Source organism: Pelophylax lessonae, assembly GCF_965119305.1.
Source record: "Pelophylax lessonae genome assembly, chromosome: 4".
NCBI classification, from domain to species: domain Eukaryota; kingdom Metazoa; phylum Chordata; class Amphibia; order Anura; family Ranidae; genus Pelophylax; species Pelophylax lessonae.
Window position 1 is genome coordinate 413,978,155 of NC_138771.1, and position 23,529 is coordinate 414,001,683.

The window sequence follows — 23,529 nt, forward strand, 5'->3', positions numbered from 1 at the left end:
AATGCTCTTTCTTGCAGCTATAAATCATAATGACATGAATTTAAAATTCACACACACTTTTCATAGACATGAAATCCCCTTTTTGGACATGAAGATCAGTCTTTTGCCAGATGGCCCTGTTGACACCGATTTATATCGTAAGCCCAGTGCCGGCAATACGATCCTGTGCGCAGCGAGTGCCCATCCCACCCCCCTGATAAATAGCATCCCGTATGCTCAGTATTTAAGACTCTGCAGGAACTGTTCTACAGAGGATAACTTCAAAAAACAGGCCAAACAACTGCAGGAGCGTCTACTTGTGAGAGGTTACTCCAGAAAACTGCTAAGGAAGGCGTACAATCGAGCCACATCCCGGTCGAGAGCTGAACTCTTATACAAAACCAAAAGTCAACAGGCTAATCAAAATGTCTGGTTCATTACCACCTACTCTGCACATGACAATCTTTTACGCAGGATCCTAAGTAAACACTGGCCCATTCTCACCCAGGACTATACTCTGGCCAAGTATTTGGGTACCAAACCAAACCTGGTATTTAGACGTGCGACATCCTTTAGGGATTGTCTTACTAAGAGTCACTATAAATTAGAAAGTGTTCCCCAGCACTCTAAAAAAGGCACATACCCCTGTGGATCCTGTGACAAATGTCCCTGGATCACAGGTGGACCCAGAGTTCATTTACCCAATGGTAGGTGGTTTAGGCAAAAACACTTTGCTGATTGCAACACGCAAGGTGTTGTTTACCTTATGACCTGTCAATGTGGGGCCTTCTACGTTGGCAAAACTATTCGTAAGTTGAGCCAACGTATTGGGGATCACATCTACCACTCTGATGGCGAAACCATACAGACCAGTGTTACCAGGCACATTGGTTTACATCATGGTTATAATAACCAAATCGTGAAGTTCACGGTATTGGATGTTATTGCCCCAGACCCCCGTGGGGGGAACTGGGACAAGCGCATCCTACAAAAAGAAGCCTACTGGATTGAATCTCTTGATGCCATCACACCTCCAGGAATAAATGAGGTATTAACTTACAAGCCATTTTTGGGATAGGGCCCACCTGGGATTGGATCCCAGTCTTGTATGTCTACCATTGCTATTACTTGAGACATAACATCCGATCCACATCCGGTAGGATCCTTGCCCTATGCACCTGGGTTCATTGATACACTTGGCAACCCCTGAGACTAGGCTGACTCTGGGAGAAATAATATCTATTTTATCTCACAATCGCATTTTGCGCTTGTGATCCTTTTGATGACCGTTTCCCAGGAGTTATATGTTCTTTATTTGATGAATTGATTTTCTTCTAGACCAGTATTCAGTTTAGACTTTTTTTGGTAATTTCCATGGACATCTTATTTGCCCATTGGATTGTACTTGCAGCACCATATAATATAAGCATGGCGATATATGTGGAGGGGGTTTCTTCTTCCCTTTCTAACGATAAATCGCTATGCTGCTGTTGTATTTATACAAATTAATATTGTACATCTATTGCTGTAACAGGTGTACTTTTTCTATGTTGTTTATTTACTATGTTGTAATTTTTGTTTTTGTTTTTATGATTACGGTACCACTTGCTTGTGGCTGCATTTTCTGTTTGCGATGCACAGTTTTGCCCCCCACTGTCCTTATCCCCGATTTGCCCCCATGAGGGGAGGACGGGTCTTGTGTCCCCCCCTGTCTCCCACGGATGTGTGATCCTCGGATGGAGTTGCGGGACTTTGAGGTTTCTTTACCTCCACTTCCGCTCCCCATGGCTGCATGCGGCTGCGCATTGTGGCTGGGTTCAGTGCAGCACTGTGCGCGCATCCTGTGCGCGCACAGTTGAGGATCTGACCCGCGCCGAGGCGCACGTCTATGACGTGCACTAGGCGTCGGGTTGAGGTAGTATTTAAGCGGGACCATGAGCGGTAGCTGATGCGAGATGGCCATTCTATTCATCTGAATACATGTTGGTAAGTGTCTGCCGGGACTATGCCCTAAAGTTTTTATGCTGGGATCTTCTATGTCATGCGACATTCCCATTTTCTCTTTGCTTCCCACTAGATGTTTTTCCATCATGGTATTGTTGCCTGGACACCTTTTTTGGAGTCTCTACTAGGTTGCCCGAGAATTGGCATTCCTATCATGAATTGCCGATTACACCATACAGACGGATAGTTGCTTTCCACCACTGGCCTCCCAATATCCCCTATTTGTATCTCCTTGATGTAGCCTCCTCTTTTTCCCCCATTTTCCCTTCCCCCCATGTTTTCCCACCCCCCCCATCCCTCCTTTCCTGCCTTTCCCTCCCAATCTCCCCCCCTTCCCCCCCCTTTTGGTTCCCCCCTTTCCCTTTCCTTTTCCCTCCCTGTCTCCGTCCCCCATTGTTTTCCTGATGACACTTTTTCTTGTGATTATATGGTCCCTAAAAACTCCCTATCATCTTTTTTTTAGAGACAGGGACCTCTGGGTTCCAGTCTATGTAGTGCCTCAACTGGGTCTCATAGTACTTAACATATTGTATGTTTAGTACCATTCAGGTAAATAATTTTCATTAGGTTCCCATTTATACACCTTTTGGACACTACCCTGGGGACTTTTTCGGCTTTTCCTCTAACTTTTTAAACTCAATTGGTATTGCACGGATATCTTTTCCGGTTCATGAACCACACGCTCTTTGGGTGTCCCTGTCTTATCTTTCCTTCACATCCGTGGGTAAGACGTTATGTGGGGGTTGCAGACTCCCCCTCTCCTCGGTGTGCTGTCGGGTGACCTCCTATGGTGGAGCACTGTGCATGGTATATATAGGGGCCACACTTGCATGTTGGACAGTTTTGTTTATATCTTGTACAACCTTTATGTCCGTTTGTTTTATTATCTGTTATTTCATTATATAGGTCATTAAAGGCTTCCAATTATATATTATGACACAGACCCCTGAAGAAGCAGCCCCAACTAGGCTGCGAAACATGTTGGGTTAATCTCCGACGGTCTTGTACATAGAATGAGTTATATAACACTGATTGCCTACTTTATGTACCTTTGTAATGGACTCCATGCATTTCACTATGTATTGTACATGTTTCCCTTATCTGGTTTTAATATGTTAAAATAAAATAACTTGATTTTATTACTGTTGTTACTTTTTTGCTTACGGTACCCTTAAAATCCCACCAGCCCTCTCCATTACACTTTCCTTCTCACACCTCTTTTTTTTTTTCTCTCTTTTTTTGTCCCTTTTCCCTTTCCCTTTTCCCCCTTTTTCCCTTCCCCCTCCCCCCTTTTTTTCTATTGTTTTCTTGTCCTCACCTATTTTTCTTCCCTTTTTCCTTTTTACTCATCTTGCTTTTCATTCATTTCTTTGGATGGCGGTTTGGACACCTTGAACCCCCACCCATTCCTTTGGTAGGTTCTTTCTCCTACCCAGAATTGATAATCATAAAAAAGAAAAATAGAAAAATGCTTGAAATATATAATTCTGTGTGTAACACATCTATATAAAATATATGAAATGTACTTTTTGAATTGAATTACTGAAATAAATTACCTTTTTGATGATATTATAATTTTACACGATGCACCTGTATAGGAAGATGCACAGATTGCACAATTCAACATATAACAAATGGAATAAACATTATTAAATGTATTAAAATGAAAAACAGTTATTCATGAAAAGAACAAATATAGATATCCATTTATACAATTGACCTGTGCAATACCAAAGCAGCACTGTAATGTTATGATTCTTGCATTCCCCCACTAGATACCTACATTATGGTAGGTAGAGTTTACACATATATATATATATATATATATATATATATATATATATATATATATATATATATATATATATATATATATATATATATATATATATATATACATGCATAAACAGTCCATCACCCTTTAAGTAGCATTAAAGTTGAGCTTGAGCTTTAAACAGATAAACACCAATTCATGTGTTTGTTAAAAAAAAAAAAAACATGACAGTTAATGAAAACCAAACCACATAATTCTTATACAGTACGCACTTTGAAAATGGAATAAAGAATGGAGCAGCACTAAAAATATAATAATCCTTACTGCTAACATAAACAAATGCAAAATAATAAATCTTGGTCACCTTAACCCAGTAGAGACATAACAAACTCCACTTATTCAAATTGTAATATATCCCAACTCAATATATTTTTTCATAGTTTACTTTTTAATTTATTCATAAATGATCTAGAGGAGGGGATATCTAGTACAATCTCAGTATTTGCGGATGATACTAAATTAGGCATGCCAATATCTTCTATGCAGGATGTGGAAACCTTGCAAGCGGACCTGAACAAAATAACGGAGTGGGCAACTACATGGCAGATGAGATTTAATGTTGAAAAATGTAAAGTAATGCACTTGGGGGCCAGAAACCAGAAAGTAAGCTACTCACTAGGGGGGGAACCTCTGGGTGAGTCTAGGATGGAAAAGGACTTAGGGGTACTGGTAGACAACAGGCTTGGCAGTGGCATGCAATGCCAGGCCGCAGCAAGCAAAGCCAACAGAATACTGGGATGTATAAAAAAGGGGATTCACTCCAGAAATAAAGAGATTATTCTCCCGCTCTACAAGACTCTGGTCCGGCCACATCTGGAGTATGCTGTCCAGTTCTGGGCACCGGTCCTCAGAAAGGATGTGCTGGAACTGGAGAAAGTCCAGAGAAGGGCAACAAAAATAATTACGGGGATGGAGGACATCAGCTATGAAGAAAGACTACAAGCCCTGAACTTATTCTCTCTGGAGAAGAGACGATTGAGGGGGGATATGATATCAATGTACAAATACTGTACTGGCGACCCGAGCATAAGGAACAAACTATTCAGAGAAAGGAGATACAATAAGACACGTGGCCACTCACTAAAACTAGAGGAAAGGCGGTTTAACCTTAAAGTGCGTAAGGGGTTCTTCACTGTAAGAGCGGTAAGGATGTGGAATTCTCTTCCACAAGCAGTCGTATCAGCAGGGAGCATTGATAGTTTCAAAAAACTGTTAGATGGACACCTTAAAGACCACAACATACAGGGGTATACAATGTACGGCTAAAAGCAAACACACACACACATCATAGGTTGAACTGGATGGACTGATGTCTTTTTTCAACCTCACTAACTATGTAACTTTTTCATTGGGTGTAAGCAGCTTAGAGGTTTTTTTTTTTTTTTCTGAGCACAAAAGGTACTCTTTGTAAGTTTATGGCAATAACTATTTGATATGGCTCATATAAACTTCAACATATTCATGTCATTTCAGAAGTAGTTTTCAGTATGTTTAAAAGTGCAATTTAAACCCAATTAATGGATTATCCTATTTGTAGCTATTACCACCACTATGTGTATTAATTGTCTGGATGTTGGATGTTTGGATTCATTTTCTGTCTGGTATGTATTGATTAATTGTCCCCTTCACATTACAATCTTAAACTAGAAATGCTTTGTATCATCAACTTACTATATATGACATCTATACTAACAATGTTATTTTACCTACCTAGCCCTTGGTGGCTTTTTTGCCACATTCGGCCTGGGGGAAAACTTTGACCTCCCTTTCTTGGGGTTTTCCATGCAGTGTACTTGATATATAGGGTAAGCACATAAGTGATCACCACAACTATCAAAACTGTACTAAGTGATTTGAATTTTTCAAATAGATTTTAGTAACTAAATATAGATAAATATATATATATTGTTATAGGATTGTTGTCCTCCCATTTCTGAAATTCCAAGAAGGCGGACTAAACCGTGAAACTTGTTAAGTATTGGCTAACTGTATAGATCATCAAAACTTAAGTCATGCTCAATAGTATGGATAAATACTGAAGTTACTGTTAACCCATTGCAATGGGCTATTTTAAACAAATCTTGATTTTAGTGGGTATATTTTGTACTTTTTTTCATATATGTAATAGAAACTTTTTGATCTTATGCGATTGTAATGCTTTTGACGCTACCAGGAAAATCCTTTTTGCCCCCCCCGTTCTATGATCCTTCCATAAAGGTAATTCCGTGCTGAGAAATGTCATGCAATAATTGCCCTAATATATAGACAGAAAGTGGCTACAAAGAAGCACAACAAAATGAATCTCAATGTATGTCATAAGATCCACATCATAACACATGATGATGTGTCAAGATGCACGTAGATTCATTAAGATGTCTACTAATGAGTGCCTTGACATTGAATATAAAGTATGTTGAAGAATGAGGTGCGCAAACAAAAAATGAATCTCCAGCAGCAACCGAAACTTTAACCTTGATAAAGTAAACGTGTGATGTGCAAAAAATGGGTGCGCTAGATGTGAACAATGTGTGTTGAACCAAAAGGGAAAACACAATGAACATAAACGTGCTATAGAAATATGAGCAGTCGAAGGCGCATGCGCGGCTGCTCCCTGTATGGCCACTTGATCAGGGAGCTCCGTCCCGCTGTGTGCTGACTGACAGCCCCGCAGCGCACACCAGCACATACCTGCTTCCTCCGGGCACCGATCGGCTCCGGAACTCCCGCGGCACCTCCAGGGACCCCCGATGTCCGGTTCCCAGGTCCGTAGGGACCTCTCTCGACAGTTCTTTTCGGATGCCTCCAGCCCCAAGATGGGGGCCGCTTCTCCTCATAATGCGGGACCGGAGGATCAGGAAGACATTTCGGATGATCCGACACCCACCACGCCACACAGGTCAGTGGATGACTGCCCGACCACCCCCCTGGACTTGCCCCAGATCCTGTCCCCTGCCTCCACAGTCTCACTCCTGGAGAGGACCCTTGGGGAACTAACTCAGTCCCCGGCTGCGGCCTACCCTGCTGTTCACACCCTGTCACAGAGCCCCCTACCTTTCCTTCATCCTCACCAGCAGGAGTTTTCCTATCTCATGGCTACCTTTTCCCAGATGCTCACACAGGGCCTGGCACAGAATGCTTCCCAAATAACATCTGCCATCCACAATGATCTCCAGAACCTGGGATCCAGACTGGAGGCTATTGAACTGAAATCGGACCAGACTGTCCTTAAAGTCAACCAAAACTCAGCCAGGATGCAGGATTTACATGATCAACTGGACACTGCTCTATCAAAAATTGATGAGCTTGAGAATCACTCCAGGAGATATAATTTTAGGATCAGGGGATTACCTGAAAAAGTGTTAAAGATATTGATGATGCCGTTACCGCCTTCATCTGAGAATTGATTCCTGACATACCGCCTCACCGCCTGGAACTGGATAGAGCTCATAGAGCCCTGAGAGCCCCTCTCCCTGACAGTTCCCCGAGGGACATTATTGTTAAGCCGCACTTTTTTAAAGTAAAAGAGGCGGTCATGAGGATTGCACGCCGCTCCGACCATCTGTCTATCCAAGGCCACACTATCCAAATATTTGCGGATTTGTCGCCTACTACTATTCAGAAAAGGCGATCCCTCAAACCACTCCTTCAGGTTTTGCAACAGAAGGCAATCAAATATTGGTGGTCCTTTCCCTTCCGTCTTACTTTACTTCACCAACAACGTACCTACAGCTTCTCGGCTCTTCCGGGTGGCGAACAGCTCCTCCTAAAGCTCGGCCTCATCACTCAAGACCCCAACTCCTCCGCTCCTAACAGAAGCTCCGGCTCCTTCAAACGCCCTTCTCCTCAGAGCCCCCTGGTTCCAGCTTGGCAGAAGCAGCAGTTCAAGAGGGCCAAGGACGCTAAACCTCCCTAGATATTCTCCACATCCGGGTTGTCTCTCCACTTTTTCCTTGCAGGACTCGCTCCTGATTTTTTTTCCTGTGAGGGGCTAGGCCCCATGGTTACTTTACTACATTAACTATCCTTACATACGACCCCCCCCCCCTTTTTTGGGGTCAGTATTGTTTTTGTTTTATTGCTCAAGGGTGTTGGACATATTCTAATATTGTTTTTTTTTTTTTTATATGAAATTGTATTGCTATGCTTACACAGTGGGGGGCTACGCCCCCATTGTCAGTAATTGCCATTTGTCCTTTCAGGTGGTAACCTTTGGCTGTTTAAACTTTCCTGAAATGTGTATTTTTATCTTTTGCCTTTTCCCTCTTCCTTGGGGTGTCTGGCCACAGCGGGATTCCTGCTGCACCTCACTCCGTCTCTTCCTGTGACTTTTTTGCCCACGTAGAGTGGAGCTGATGCCTTCGCTCCTCGAAGACATCTATGGGTTTCAGGGGTTGGTGGGATCTGGCCTACCTCTCCTGAATTGGGTGGGGATTTTTTCTTTCACTGAATGTTGGCTAATGTTACAGTATGTGTGCTTGTTTTCGCTTTTCATTTTGTTTCTTCTTCTCTCTCCCCTTTCCTTCCCTTCTCCCCCCCCTCAGGTCACCGGGGGTCTCTCTAATTTTTCCCTACAGGGTTTACGTCTTCCAGGACTGCGGCCATGTTTGAACTTCGCTGCCCGCCTTGAACGGCTCTGGACTCGTTGCTTTGCTCCACCCTCAGCTCCTCTTGTTCTGCTGAATCGATGACGACACCGAATACCGCCTCCCATCCTTGGAAGATTGCTTTCACAATGTCCAAGGGATTAATTCCCCGTCAAAGAGACGTAAGCTTTTCAATCTGTACCACTCTCACCACATTGACATTGCATTCACTCAGGAGACTCACTTCCCGGCATCTTACAGACCTTTGTTTGTTCACCCTAAATACCCTCAATTTTATTTGGCCAACGCTACAGATAAAACCAGAGGAGTTGCGATATTTTTTGGGCGCCATGTTCACTTTGAACTTACCCAGAAAGTAGAGGATCAGGAGGGGAGATATTTATTGCTCATAGGTTTGCTGGGGGGACTAAAATACTCTCTCCTATCTTATTACGCCCCGAATAAACGGCAAGATCTGTTTTTTCGCCACTTATCCACCCACGTCATTCCCCAGGCAGAAGGCACATTAATCATGGGGGGGGACTCTAATGTAGCCCTGGATCAAAGTCTAGACAAATCCCACCCGGATAACCCCTCTCTTTGCCGCCCTCCCAGGCTGAGTACCAGGGTAGCTAAACTACTCTTCTCGGGTGGGTTGGTGGACATTTGGCGGGAACATAATCCCCACGTCAAAGACTACACTCATTTCTCGGTCCCACACACCCTCCTAGATCATATTTTTATTTCTACGCGGGCGGTCCCGTACACGCTTACTTCCTTCATTAAGGACTCGCCTATCTCTGACCATGCCATGGTTGTCTTATTGCTGAACCGCTCTCCCGCATTTGACGGTACGTTTCGGTGGCGGCTTAATGAGGTGCTTTTAAGCAATCCGACTCACTGCACAATTATAGCTAAAGCACTTGAGGAGTACTTCTCATCCATTGTCACCCCGGAAGTCTCCCCCGAGACTATCTGGGCTGCTCACAAGGCGGTTATCCGGGGGAAGCTGATTCAACTTTCCACCAACCTTAAGCGTGAGAGGCGAGCGGATCTACTTAAACTGGAATCGGACTTTCTCGCGCTTAGTAAGGACCACAAACGAAACCCTACCCGGACTTCAAAAGCTCGCCTGGAGGATTCCAGACTTCATTTAAATCTTGCATTAGCGACTGAGGCAGAGAAACAACTCCGTTGGTCGGGAACAAAATTTTATGCTTCCACCGACAAAATTGGCCCCAGACTCGCAGTTAAATTGACCCCCAGACAGCGTTCACACACAATTCCCAAAATTAGAACGTCTCGGGGCACACTCTCCCAAAATCCCCAGCAGGCTTTGGAATCCTTTCATTCCTTTTATTCAAAACTATACGATTTTCAATCCCGATCCCCCTCCAGGGAAACGCAGTCCTTCCTAGATGGGCTTTCACTCCCTTGTCTCAGTCGAGAGCATAGGGATATTTTGGAGGACCCTATTTCCGATTCGGAAGTCCTGTTCGTAATTAAGCACTTGAAGGCGGGGTCCACCCCTGGGCCTGATGGATTCTCCTCGCTCTATTACAAGAATTTCGGGCTTACTTTAGCGCCTCACCTCTGTAGATTCTACAACGAGCTGCGAAAGGGGGAGCCTATTGAGAAGGTCTTAAATTCAGCGTACATTTCGGTCATCCCCAAACCGGGCAAGGACCACAGTGATGTTAGCAACTACAGACCCATCTCTCTCATTAACGTGGACCTTAAAATATTGACGAAGGTCCTCACTAACAGGCTATCCAGCTTCATCAGTACATATGTCCACAAAGAACAATCGGGTTTTATCCCTGGGAGACAGGGATCCGACCAAATTAGGAGAGCTGTAGACCTTATTTCTTTGACCAACTCCAGATGGGATGGTGGCCCTCCCCAAGATACTTTACTCCTTTCTCTCGACTTACATAAGGCGTTTGACTCCCTCTCTTGGCCTTATCTCTTTGAAACCCTCCAGAGGTGGGGTTTTGGCACCAAATTCCTCAATATCTTGCGAGCCCTCTATTCGCTACCCTCAGCCCAGGTTCGGTTGCTGGGACACTACTCTGCTTCTATCCCCATTAGGAGGGGCACGCGACAGGGATGCCCCCTATCACCCCTTATATTTGCGATTGCCATGGAATCCCTGGCGATTGCGATCCGCCACCACCCAGACATTCATGGCGTTTGCTGTGGTCCGACAGAGCACAAATGCGCTCTTTTTGCAGATGATGTCCTACTCTTCCTGACATCCCCTGTTGTTTCGCTCCCCTCTGTTATGCGCTTGCTCCAGACGTTCTCCCTTGCCTCTGGCCTCACCGTGAATTTCTCCAAATCCATGGCTCTCAACATCACGGTTCCCATACCTACTCTCGAGGCTCTTAAACCTTCCTTTCCATTTCTCTGGTGTCATGCCTCGCTCCCCTACTTGGGAGTGCACCTTACCCGGTCCATCGCCACTTTGAACCAGACTAATTACCCTCCCTTGTTCAGAAAGTTGAAGGCTGACATGTCATGCTGGGATCTTCACAACCTCTCCTGGCTGGGCAGGATAAACTCGGTCAAATGACCCTGCTACCAAGGCTGCTGTATTTCTTTCGTTCCCTGCCCATCCCTCTTCGTAAAAGCCATCTGAACACCTTACAATCCAGTGTAGTGAAATTCGTTTGGGGCAAGAAGGGTTACCGATGCTCACGCTCGGTACTGTTCCGACAAAGGAAACAAGGCGGATTGGCCTTGCCCAATCTGTGGAAATATTATCAGGCAGCTCAGCTTGCCCAGTTTTCTGTGATCTATACCCGCGGTCCGAAACCCTGGGTTCACATTGAGAGGCAGGCTATCCCTACTTACACACTGGACTATGTCGCCTGGTGCCCACCTAAGCTCCAACCTGCGATCTTGGCACCCACCCTATCGCACTCTATCAGCCTATGTAGACAGCTCTATCGACTCCCTAGTCTAGTCTCACCCATGAGGCCGTTAACTCATTTATTCCATCATCCCCAATTCTTGCCCGGGCATGACGTCAAAGCTTTTCACTGGTGGACAAACAAAGGTCTGTACCGCATAGGACATTTCCTATCGCCCTCAGGCCCACTCTCCCTCTCCCATTGCATTAACAAACTTGAGATGCCGGCATCCGAAAGGTTCCGGTTTTTTCAAATTTCCCATTTTCTGCATGCAATGTGGTCAGACAAACAGGTACCTCCAAGATTGACATCCTATGAGCGGTGGTGTTCTGAATCATCGGAGCCGAGGGGGGGCATATCAACCATATACGCAGCCTTGATGGATCCCTTAGATAAGCCAGCTTATGCCCTCAAATGGGAAAGTGATTTACAGACAGCTTACTCGCTAGCCGAATGGCACCGTATGTTTCATAGATCCTTCAAAGGCGTCATTAACACGACTCTCATTGAGGCAAACATTAAAATTTTGACTCGGTGGTATTTGGTACCGACCCTTCTGGCACTTATGTTCCCTGGCACATCACCCTTGTGTTTCAGGGGTTGTGAACTCCAGGGGTCCTTCATTCACATTTGGTGGACATGCCCTAGAATCCGTTCCTTTTGGAATAAATTTTTCCACCTGCTTCGACAAGTCACGAACCTACAGATCCCCCAAACACCTCATGTCACCTTCCTCCATGACTTCCCACGGACGTATTCTAAGAGCTTGTCCACCCTATTGTTTTTTATGCTCCTGGGTGCGAAGCTCACGTTGGCTAAGTCCTGGAAACAACCTTCGGTTTCCCTTACCGCTGCTAAACGGAAGATCTCTTGGATCATGGCCCAAGAAAAAATGGTGGCAATCTTCCAGGACCGATTAGCTAAGTTTGAAGCTGTTTGGGATCCATGGGCTCAATACCTGCTTATAACCTTGTAGACTTCCCTGACTTACCTACCACACCTACTGTACCCCCGGTGACTCTCCCTCCCTTCCTTCATCCTCGTCCTGCTTACTCATCCCTTCTTCCTTACTTCTGTCTCTCTTACCCTGATCTTTCTACTCATTTCGTCTGATTTTTGTATTTTATTTTCCTTTTTTTATTTATTGCTTTTAGGATTGGGGCTTCCCCCACTCCTCCTTGTGGAGCCTTTTTCCCATTGCACCTGCCTCTGTTCCTGCTAAGGGTTTCTTCTGCTGAGAGCCCTGTTATGTCTTGGTGAGAGGCCTGGTCCCCAAATGTGTCGCAACCCTCCTGGGTGCTTGGGGCCAGGGTTTCCCTCACCGATTTGCTTTATGTTCACCCCTCCTCCCCACAAGATTCCGCTTGGCTCCCGGGGGGATCTGGGGAAGTCTCTCCATCTCTGGTTCCGGTTTATTAGCACACGTAATGGGCCTTTTCTTTGGTCGTCGTTAATAGTTGGCCAGTAAATGCTCTTCTGTGTACTTCATTGTTATTATACATTGTTCAGATCGATCTCTTGTTTCATTGTTGATTGCTAGTGGCTGCATTTGACAGTTTGTATTGCCTTTGTTGTATTCAAAAATAAAATATTTGAAAGTAGAAATATGAGCAGTCCAAAACAAGTCCAAAATGAAAAAAAGGCTGAAATCTTCTTGATGGTGAATGAAGGTGAAGAAGAGGACATGCAAACACCAAATCCCTCTTGGCACCCACGTGTAAAGAAAAGAGAGGTAATACCCTTACCAACTCAACATATTAAAAGACTTGAGAAGATGACATCAGCCAGTGTAATAGATATAAAGTCCTGACCTTTCACTCTTCCACCCGATATGTGGTATATCAAAACTCTTACCAAAGCCAAGTATTTCACAGGTCAGATGGTGAGTGATAATGTTCTCCAAATCATCAGGCAAATTATCCAGACTAGCAGGCAGTGAATTTTCTTGTAAATCTTGTTCTGACTCTTGTTGCTGTGTGGGGGTTGGTTTCTCTCCTATACCCCTCAAACTCAGTGACAGATAGTGCCCAAAAAAGAATGGAACAGGCAATGGTGCATTGCCTCTTAAACGACTTTACAAAAGGTAGAACACTTAGAGTTAAGTTGATTAAATAGGCGAATGCAAATTCAAACGTGGCCGCTCTGCAGCGCGGACCACGGGTGGTGATGGCGCAGGCTTCTCCCCCCGACGCATTTCCCCTGATGAGGCATCGACTGGGAAAGCTGAGGTAGAATTTCCAGAGGGATGAGCCAGTAGGTCTACCGTGCAAACAGATCATCTTAATATGGATGAATGCTCTCCACCCAGCTTGGAGAAACACTCTGCATGTAAGTAAATGACAACAGTGTAAGGCATTTTTAACCACTTAAGGGCCGGAAGGTTTTACCTCCTTAATGACCAAGCCATTTTTGGCGATACTTCAGTGCGTTACATTAACTGACAATTGCGTGGTCCTGCGATGCTGTACCCAAATAATATTGACGTCCTTTTTTTTCCCAACAAGTAGAGTTTTCTTTTGGTGGTATTTGATCACATCTGTGGTTTTTATTTTTTGTGCTAGAAACAAAAAAAAAGCAACAATTCTAAAAAAAAACTATATTTTTTACTTTTTGCTATAAAACATATCCAATACATTTTTTTTTTTAAAATCTAATTTTTTTTTTTAGCAATTTAGGCCAACATGTATTCTGCCACATATTTTTGGTAAAATAAATGTATATTGATTGGTTTGCACAAAAGTTATCACGTCTACAAACTAGGTTATAGATATGTCATTTTTATTTTTTATTTTTTTTTTTTTTTACTAGTAATGGCGGTGATCAGCGATTTTTAGCAGGACTGCGATCTTGCAGTGGACAGATCGAACACCTAACTGACACTTTTGACACTTTTGGGTGGACCAGTGATATTACTACAGTAATCAGTGCTAACATTTGCACTGTTACTGTGCTAATGACACTGGCAGGAAAGGGGTTAACACCAGGGGCGATCAAATGATTAAGTATGCTCTGGGAGTGCTTTCTAACTGTGTGGGGGATGTATCCAATAGATGAACACAAAGACCTGTGTTACTCAATAGTAGTAGTTCATCTCTCTGACAGAACAACGGCCTGCCTTGTTTACATAGACAGACCGCTGTTCTGTCTCCATGGGGAGCGATCGGGTCCGCCAGACCTGCTGATTGGCTCCCCCTCTGGCCAACCAGCGCGTGCATGCCCCTACTGTCTATTACACAAAGCTACGTACAGGTATGCCGTTTCGCGAGCTAGAGCCCACCTGTCACAATAAACCTACGACAGCTGGTCGGCAAGTGGTTAGATAGAACTTATAACTACTGCCTATATTGTGGCAAAAAAAAAAATTTCATCTCTCTTTAAATAAAAATAATTGTAGTTTTAATTATAGCAGTAATCCATGAAATACTCTAACTTAAGAATATAAGCATCCAGAATATAAGCTGTCTAAAGATATGGCCATTCTCTAAATGGATATTGGATTTCTTGCAGAAGCTTGTATCTAGCTATTGATTTTCTTTGGTAACAAAGGCGGCCAAGATGATATTTGTGAATTCCTGTAACTACGGTGGGGAGAGCAAAGGGTCTATAAAGAAATGCTGAATTTAATTTAACAGTAATTTTTAGCAGACGCTGAAAGTTAGAATATTTATTTAACTTACTTTTTGAAAATATAGTCTTACAAATATAATATTTTTTTCAGATGGGCGCTGCTAATATTTTGTTGTATAACAGGAACTACTGTTGCTTGGCTGAACCTGCCAAGTTTTAAAATATGTGTTATAAATAAATTGTAAATATTGTGGGGCTGTATAGCATGCACAGTGATTGTTTGGCAGATAAATATATTATGAACTTGGTCCCTTTATATAAAAATCATAGGGTTTGGGGTATCACAGTAGCTTTATCCAACATTTCTTGATTTGAGAACCTTAGATCATTCTTCCTTTCTCTCATAGACACTTTTTTCTTTTTTTAAGTGGAAAAACCTGACTTACAGTGGTAGAGGTGTCAGGAGATCTGTATGGTCTATTAGAAGCTAAAATTATACTCAGCCTCCAGCCAGTGCATATCATTGATAAATCATGGACTGCAGCCTGGCCAGAACAGCGCTGACATAATAAACCTAACTATTGCAACACCTTATCTTAATCACCTACACCAATCTCTCCCTATTGAACAAACTCCCCCTGTCACCAGATGCATCACACTGACACAATGGATGCTTTTAACCCCTACTCATATAGTAAGGGACTGGGATATCTAACTCTAACACCTTTTAGCTGCTGTGGGCAGCTGATTAGGGTCAAAAAGGTGCACAGGGCATTACGGTTTACTACCAAATTTTAAATTCAAATCCCAGAAGTTAAGAGCAAAATCAAGTTCAGCCCAAACCTATACTTTTTTGTCTTTTCATCAAACAAGCTGCAATATAATAGTGACAATGATATCCTTAATAATACAATATTTAATATGTAATTAAATATTGTCACTCTTATAAATAAAGGCAAAACATCCCAGTAGGGAAATGCTTGACTGCACCAAATATCTGTTTATGAGTAGTGTTGAGCGAACACGGACTGTATTATTCGTGTTCGTACCGAATAATTGGATTTTTGTTACCCGAACACGGTCATTTTATTTCCTGTTTTGTATGTAATGGCGTGCTTTTAATGGCGGGCTTTCAACAGCCAATCAACAAGCGTTTAACTGGTGTGCCTTAAGCCATCCCAGCCATGCCTACTAATGTATTAGTAGCTGTGATTGGCCATCTGAAGCATGTGACCATGTTTTTATAAGTTCGAGAGCCCCAGCGCGTTGCGTCATTCTGCTGTAGATTAGGGAGAGAGCACACATCATACGTGCTGGCTGCTGATTAGGGACAGACAGTGATTCTGTGAAAAATTGTGTCCGAAAAGAATGCAGGGTCAGGTCAGAGTGCAGGCAGGGAGAGTAATTAGAGCATTTTAGGGCGAGGCTGGAGATTAGGCAGGGTCAGGGTTCTACATCGATTTTGCTGTGTGGGGGGTTGTGCAGTGAACGATCTTATCGAGTATATTAGGGCAAGGCTGGAGATTAGGCAGGGTCAGTGTTCTACATCGATTTTGCTGTGTGGGGGGTTGTGCAGTGAACGATCTTATCGAGCATATTAGGGCAAGGCTGGAGATTAGGCAGGGTCAGTGTTCTACATCGATTTTGCTGTGTGGGAGGTGGTGCAGTGAACACAATCTTTTTGCCCTCACTTGAGCCCACTGAGGAGGAGGAGGAGGAGGGAGAAAAAAATCTATTTTTATCAGTCAGTTGTGTGCAGCATTCATCTTAGATCTATTTTACTACAAGTTAAAAGGGTTTTTTTTTCCCCATAGCCTTTCTGCTTCAGTGCTGACTGTGATAAGACACTGCTGTGTTCACATGTGCTATTGAGTGATTTTCAATATTATACACTTTTTTCTATTCCAATATTCAATATACACCCTTTTGGGTTAAAAAAAATTAAATTGTGGCATAGTCTGTACTAATCTATTTAAAAATTACAAACTTAAAGGGGAATTTTCTTTTTTTTTTTTCCCTCATAGCCTGCAGCAGAGCTGACTGACATAAGACACTGCTGTGTTCACATGTGCTATTGAAAAATCACCAATTTTATATCATATTTTCTATTCCTCTATTCAATCTACACCCTTTGGTGTAAAAAGAATTAAATTGCGGCATAGTCTGTATCGGTACATGTGAGATACACCTTTCCAATTTTTGGGGCGCATCTTACACCGCCGAGGATTGCAGGGTGTTTCAGTTTGCCTCCTGCCTGTTCCGAACTCCTCCTACTCCTCATCCTGCCTTTAAGGTACAAAAAAATAGTAATCAGGGCCTAGTCTGGGTATGTACGTGTGAGATAGATACACCTTTTGATATCATATTTTCTATTCCGCTATTCAATCTACACCCTTGGGGTATAAAGAATTAAATTGCGGCATAGTCTGTATGGGTACGTGTGAGATACACCTTTCCAATTTTTGGGGCGCATCTTACACCGCCGAGGATTGCAGGGTGCTTCAGTTTGCCTCCTGCCTGTTCCGAACTCCTCCTACTCCTCATCCTGCCTTTGGGGTACAAAAAATAGTAATCGGGGCCTAGTCTGGGTCTGTACGTGTGAGATAGATACACCTTTTGATATCATATTTTCTATTCCGTTATTCAATCTACACCCTTGGGGTAAAAATAATTAAATTGCGGCATAGTCTGTATCAGTACGTGTGAGATACACCTTTCCAATTTTTGGGGCGCATCTTACACCGCCGAGGATTGCAGGGTGCTTCAGTTTGCCTCCTGCCTTTTCCGAACTCCTCCTACTCTTCATTCTGCCTTTAGGGTACAAAAAATTGTAATCAGGGCCTAGTCTGGGTCTGTACGTGTTAGATAGATACACCTTTTGAAATCATATTTTCTATTCCGCTATTCAATCTACACCCTTGGGGTAAAAAGAATTAAATTGCGGCATAGTCTGTATCGGTATGTGTGAGATACACCTTTCCAATTTTTGGGGCGCATCTTACACCGCCGAGGATTTCAGGGTGTTTCAGTTTGCCTCCTGCCTGTTCCGAACTCCTCCTACTCCTCATCCTGCCTTTGGGGTACAAAAAATAGTAATCGGGGCCTAGTCTGGGTCTGTACGTTTGAGATAGATACACCTTTTGATATCAGATTTTCTATTCCGCTATTCAATCTAAACCCTTGGGGTAAAAATAATTAAATTGCGGCATAGTCTGTACTAATCTATTTAAAAATTACAAACTTAAAGGGGAATTTTCTTTTTTTTTTTTCCCTCATAGCCTGCAGCAGAGCTGACTGACATAAGACACTGCTGTGTTCACATGTGCTATTGAAAAATCACCAATTTTATATCATATTTTCTATTCCTCTATTCAATCTACACCCTTTGGTGTAAAAAGAATTAAATTGCGGCATAGTCTGTATCGGTACATGTGAGATACACCTTTCCAATTTTTGGGGCGCATCTTACACCGCCGAGGATTGCAGGGTGTTTCAGTTTGCCTCCTGCCTGTTCCGAACTCCTCCTACTCCTCATCCTGCCTTTAAGGTACAAAAAAATAGTAATCAGGGCCTAGTCTGGGTATGTACGTGTGAGATAGATACACCTTTTGATATCATATTTTCTATTCCGCTATTCAATCTACACCCTTGGGGTATAAAGAATTAAATTGCGGCATAGTCTGTATGGGTACGTGTGAGATACACCTTTCCAATTTTTGGGGCGCATCTTACACCGCCGAGGATTGCAGGGTGCTTCAGTTTGCCTCCTGCCTGTTCCGAACTCCTCCTACTCCTCATCCTGCCTTTGGGGTACAAAAAATAGTAATCGGGGCCTAGTCTGGGTCTGTACGTGTGAGATAGATACACCTTTTGATATCATATTTTCTATTCCGTTATTCAATCTACACCCTTGGGGTAAAAATAATTAAATTGCGGCATAGTCTGTATCAGTACGTGTGAGATACACCTTTCCAATTTTTGGGGCGCATCTTACACCGCCGAGGATTGCAGGGTGCTTCAGTTTGCCTCCTGCCTTTTCCGAACTCCTCCTACTCTTCATTCTGCCTTTAGGGTACAAAAAATTGTAATCAGGGCCTAGTCTGGGTCTGTACGTGTGAGATAGATACACCTTTTGATATCATATTTTCTATTCCGCTATTCAATCTACACCCTTGGGGTAAAAAGAATTAAATTGCGGCATAGTCTGTATCGGTATGTGTGAGATACACCTTTCCAATTTTTGGGGCGCATCTTACACCGCCGAGGATTTCAGGGTGTTTCAGTTTGCCTCCTGCCTGTTCCGAACTCCTCCTACTCCTCATCCTGCCTTTGGGGTACAAAAAATAGTAATCGGGGCCTAGTCTGGGTCTGTACGTTTGAGATAGATACACCTTTTGATATCAGATTTTCTATTCCGCTATTCAATCTAAACCCTTGGGGTAAAAATAATTAAATTGCGGCATAGTCTGTATCGGTACGTGTGAGATACACCTTTCCAATTTTTGGGGCGCATCTTACACCGCCGAGGATTGCAGGGTGTTTTAGTTTGCCTCCTGCCTGTTCCAAACTCCTCCTACTCCTCATCCTGCCTTTAGGGTACAAAAAATAGTAATCAGGGCCTAGTCTGGGTCTGTACGTGTGAGATAGATACACCTTTTGATATCATATTTTCTATTCCGCTATTCAATCTACACCCTTGGGGTAAAAAGAATTAAATTGCGGCATAGTCTGTATCGGTACGTGTGAGATACACCTTTCCAATTCATGGGGCGCATCTTACACCGCCGAGGATTTTAGGGTGCTTCAGTTTGCCTCCTGCCTGTTCCGAACTCCTCCTACTCCTCATCCTGCCTTTGGGGTACAAAAAATAGTAATTGGGGCCTAGTCTGGGTCTGTACGTGTGAGATAGATACACCTTTTGATATCATATTTTCTATTCCGCTATTCAATCTACACCCTTGGGGTAAAAAGAATTAAATTGTGGCATAGTCTGTATCGGTACATGTGAGATACACCTTTCTAATTTTTGGGGCGCATCTTACACCACCGAGGATTGCAGGGTGTTTCAGTTTGCCTCCTGCCTGTTCCGAACTCCTCCTACTCCTCATCTTGCCTTTGGGGTACAAAAAATAGTAATCGGGGCCTAGTCTGGGTCTGTACGTGTGACATAAATACACCTTTTGATATCATATTTTCTAATCCGCTATTCAATCTACACCCTTGGGGTAAAAAGAATTAAATTGTGGCATAGTCTGTATCGATACGTGTGAGATACACCTTTCCAATTTTTGGGGCGCATCTTACACTGCCGAGGATTGCAGGGTGCTTCAGTTTGCCTCCTGCCTGTTCCGAACTCCTCCTACTCCTCATCCTGCCTTTAGGGTACAACAAATAGTAATCGGGGCCTAGTCTGGGTCTGTACATGTGAGATAGATACACCTTTTGATATCATATTTTCTATTCCGCTATTCAATCTACACCCTTGGGGTAAAAAGAATTAAATTGCGGCATAGTCTGTATCGGTACGTGTGAGATACACCTTTCCAATTTTTGGGGCGCATCTTACACCGCCGAGGATTGCAGGGTGCTTCAGTTTGCCTCCTGCCTGTTCCAAACTCCTCCTACTCCTCATCCTGCCTTTGGGGTACATAAAATAGTAATCGGGGCCTAGTCTGGGTCTGTACATGTGAGATAGATACGCCTTTTGATATCATATTTTCTATTCCGCTATTCAATCTACACCCTTGGGGTAAAAAGAATTAAATTGCGGCATAGTCTGTATCGGTACGTGTGAGATACACCTTTCCAATTCATGGGGCGCATCTTACACCGACGAGGATTGCAGGGTGCTTCAGTTTGCCTCCTGCCTGTTCCGAACTCCTCCTACTCCTCATTCTGCCTTTAGGGTACAAAAAATAGTAATCAGGGCCTAGTCTGGGTCTGTACGTGTGAGATAGATACACCTTTTGATATCATATTTTCTATTCCGCTATTCAATCTACACCCTTGGGGTAAAAAGAATTAAATTGCGGCATAGTCTGTATCGGTACGTGTGAGATACACCTTTCCAATTTTTGGGGCGCATCTTACACCGCCGAGGATTGCAGGGTGCTTCAGTTTGCCTCCTGCCTTTTCCGAACTCCTCCTACTCCTCATCCTGCCTTTGGGGTACAAAAAATAGTAATCGGGTCCTAGTCTGGGTCAGTACGTGTGAGATAGATACACCTTTTGATATCATATTTTCTATTCCGCTATTCAATCTACACCCTTTGGGGTAAAAAGAATTAAATTGCGGCATAGTCTGTATCGGTACGTGTGAGATACACCTTCCAATAATTTGGGGCGCATCTTCCAACGCAGAGGATTGCAGGGTGCTTCAGTTTGCCTCCTGCCTGTTCCGAACTCCTCCTACTCCTCATCCTGCCTTTAGGGTACAAAAAATTGTAATCGGGGCCTAGTCTGTGTTTGTACGTGTGAGATACACCGTTTTATAATTTTTTTTCTATTCCGCTATTCAATCTACACCCTTTGGGGTAAAAAGAATTAAATTGCGGCATAGTCTGTATCGGTACGTGTGAGATACACCTTCCAAATTTTTGGGGCGCATCTTCCACCGCCGAGGATTGCAGGGTGCTTCAGTTTGCCTCCTGTTCCGAACTCCTCCTACTCCTCATCCTCATCCTGCCTTTACTGTACAAAAAATTGTAATCGGGGCCTAGTCTGTGTTTGTACGTGTGAGATACACCATTTTATAAATTTTTTTCTATTCCGCTATTCAATATACACCCTTTTTGAGTGTAAAAAATTAAATTACGGCATAGTCTGTATCGGTACATGTGAGATACACCTTTTTAAATTTGTTTGGCGCTTCTCCTTCCACCGCCGAGGATTGCAGGGCGCTTCAGTTTGCCTCCTGTTCTGAACTCCTCCTACTCCTATTCCTCATCCTCATCCTGCCTTTAGGGTACATAAAATTGTAATCGGGGCCTAGTCTGTGTTTGTACGTGTGAGATACACCGTTTTATAATTTTTTTTCTATTCCGCTATTCAATATACACCCTTTTTGAGTGTAAAAAATTTAATTACGGCATAGTCTGTATCGGTACATGTGAGATACACCTTTTTAAATTTGTTTGGCGCATCTCCTTCCACCGCCGAGGATTGCAGGGCGCTTCAGTTTGCCTCCTGTTCCGAACTCCTCCTACTCCTCTTCCTCATCCTCATCCTCCCTTTAGGGTACAAAAAATTGTAATCGGGGCCTAGTCTGTGTTTGTATGTGTGAGATACACCGTTTTATATCCTTTTTTCTATTCCGCTATTCAATATACACCTTTTTGGGGTGAAAAAAATTAAATTGCGGCATACTTTGCATATTTGACTGTGAGATACACTCGTTGTATTTGTATACTGTTTTTCTATTTCGCTATTTAATAAACACCCTTTTGGGGTAAAAAAAATTAAATTGCGGCATAGTTTGCATATTTCACTGTGAGATACACCCGTGCGATACTGTTGTTGTTTTGTTCCGCTATTCAATAAACACCTTTCTAGGGCAAGATCATAAATTACAGAAATATGAGGAGACCGTCAAATAGGGGCCGTGGCCTGGGTCGTGGTGCTGCTGGTAGAGCTCCTGTTGCAAGGAGAGGACGTGGTCGATCTGTGCCAGCTACACGCACAAGTGAAACCCCTTCCTCAAGTGTGAGTAGGCGACAGAACCTGCAGCAGTATTTGGTAGGGCATCATGCGCCTCTAGAAGTGATGAGGCCAGAAGAAGTACAGGCGATAATAGATTGGGTTGCTGACAGTGCCTCCAGTTCCTTCACATTGTCTCCCACCCAGTATACTGCAGAAAGGTCAGAGTTGGCACCTGCAGCCGATGTCCAACCGTCTTTCACCTCACCCCCTTGCAAATCAGGCAAGCAGTCTGAGCCCCAAGTCATGCAGTAGTCTTCTCTTCTTTTTGATGACTCTGTCAGCAGGGTTTCCCAGGGCCATCCACCTAGCGTTGCCCCAGAAGTGGAAGAGATTGAGTGCAGCAATACCCAACCACTTATTTCTCAAGATGAGTACATGGAAGGACCATCGCAGCACGTCTCCGATGATGATGAAACGCAGGTGCCAACTGCTGCGGCACTTAGAATTGTGGAGACCGACAAGGAGGGCAGGGGTGAAGACTGGGTGGAAGATGATGTGGAGGACGATGAGGTCCTCGACCCCACATGGAATGAAGGTCATGCAGGTGACCTGAGTAGTTTGGAGGAAGAGGCGGTGGTCGCACAGAGCCACCAGCACAGCAGAAGAGGGAGCAGGGTGCAGAAGCGGAGCGGCCGTGCCCTAGACACTACGCCTGCTACTGCCCAACGCAGCAAGGGACCGAGCGCACCAAAGCCAGCTCAAAGGAGTTCTTTAGCGTGGAAGTTCTTCAGAAAATGTGCTGATGACAGGACACGAGTGGTTTTCACCCTGTGCAATCAGAGCCTGAAGCGAGGCATAAACCTTCTCAACCTGAGCACAACCTGCATTATCAGGCATAAGCAAAGCACGAGCTGCAGTGGAGTAGACACCTTCAAAACCAAGAAAGGTCTCTGGCTCCTCCTGCTTCCTCTTCTGCTGCAGTCTCGGCCTCTCCATCCACCTCTGTAGT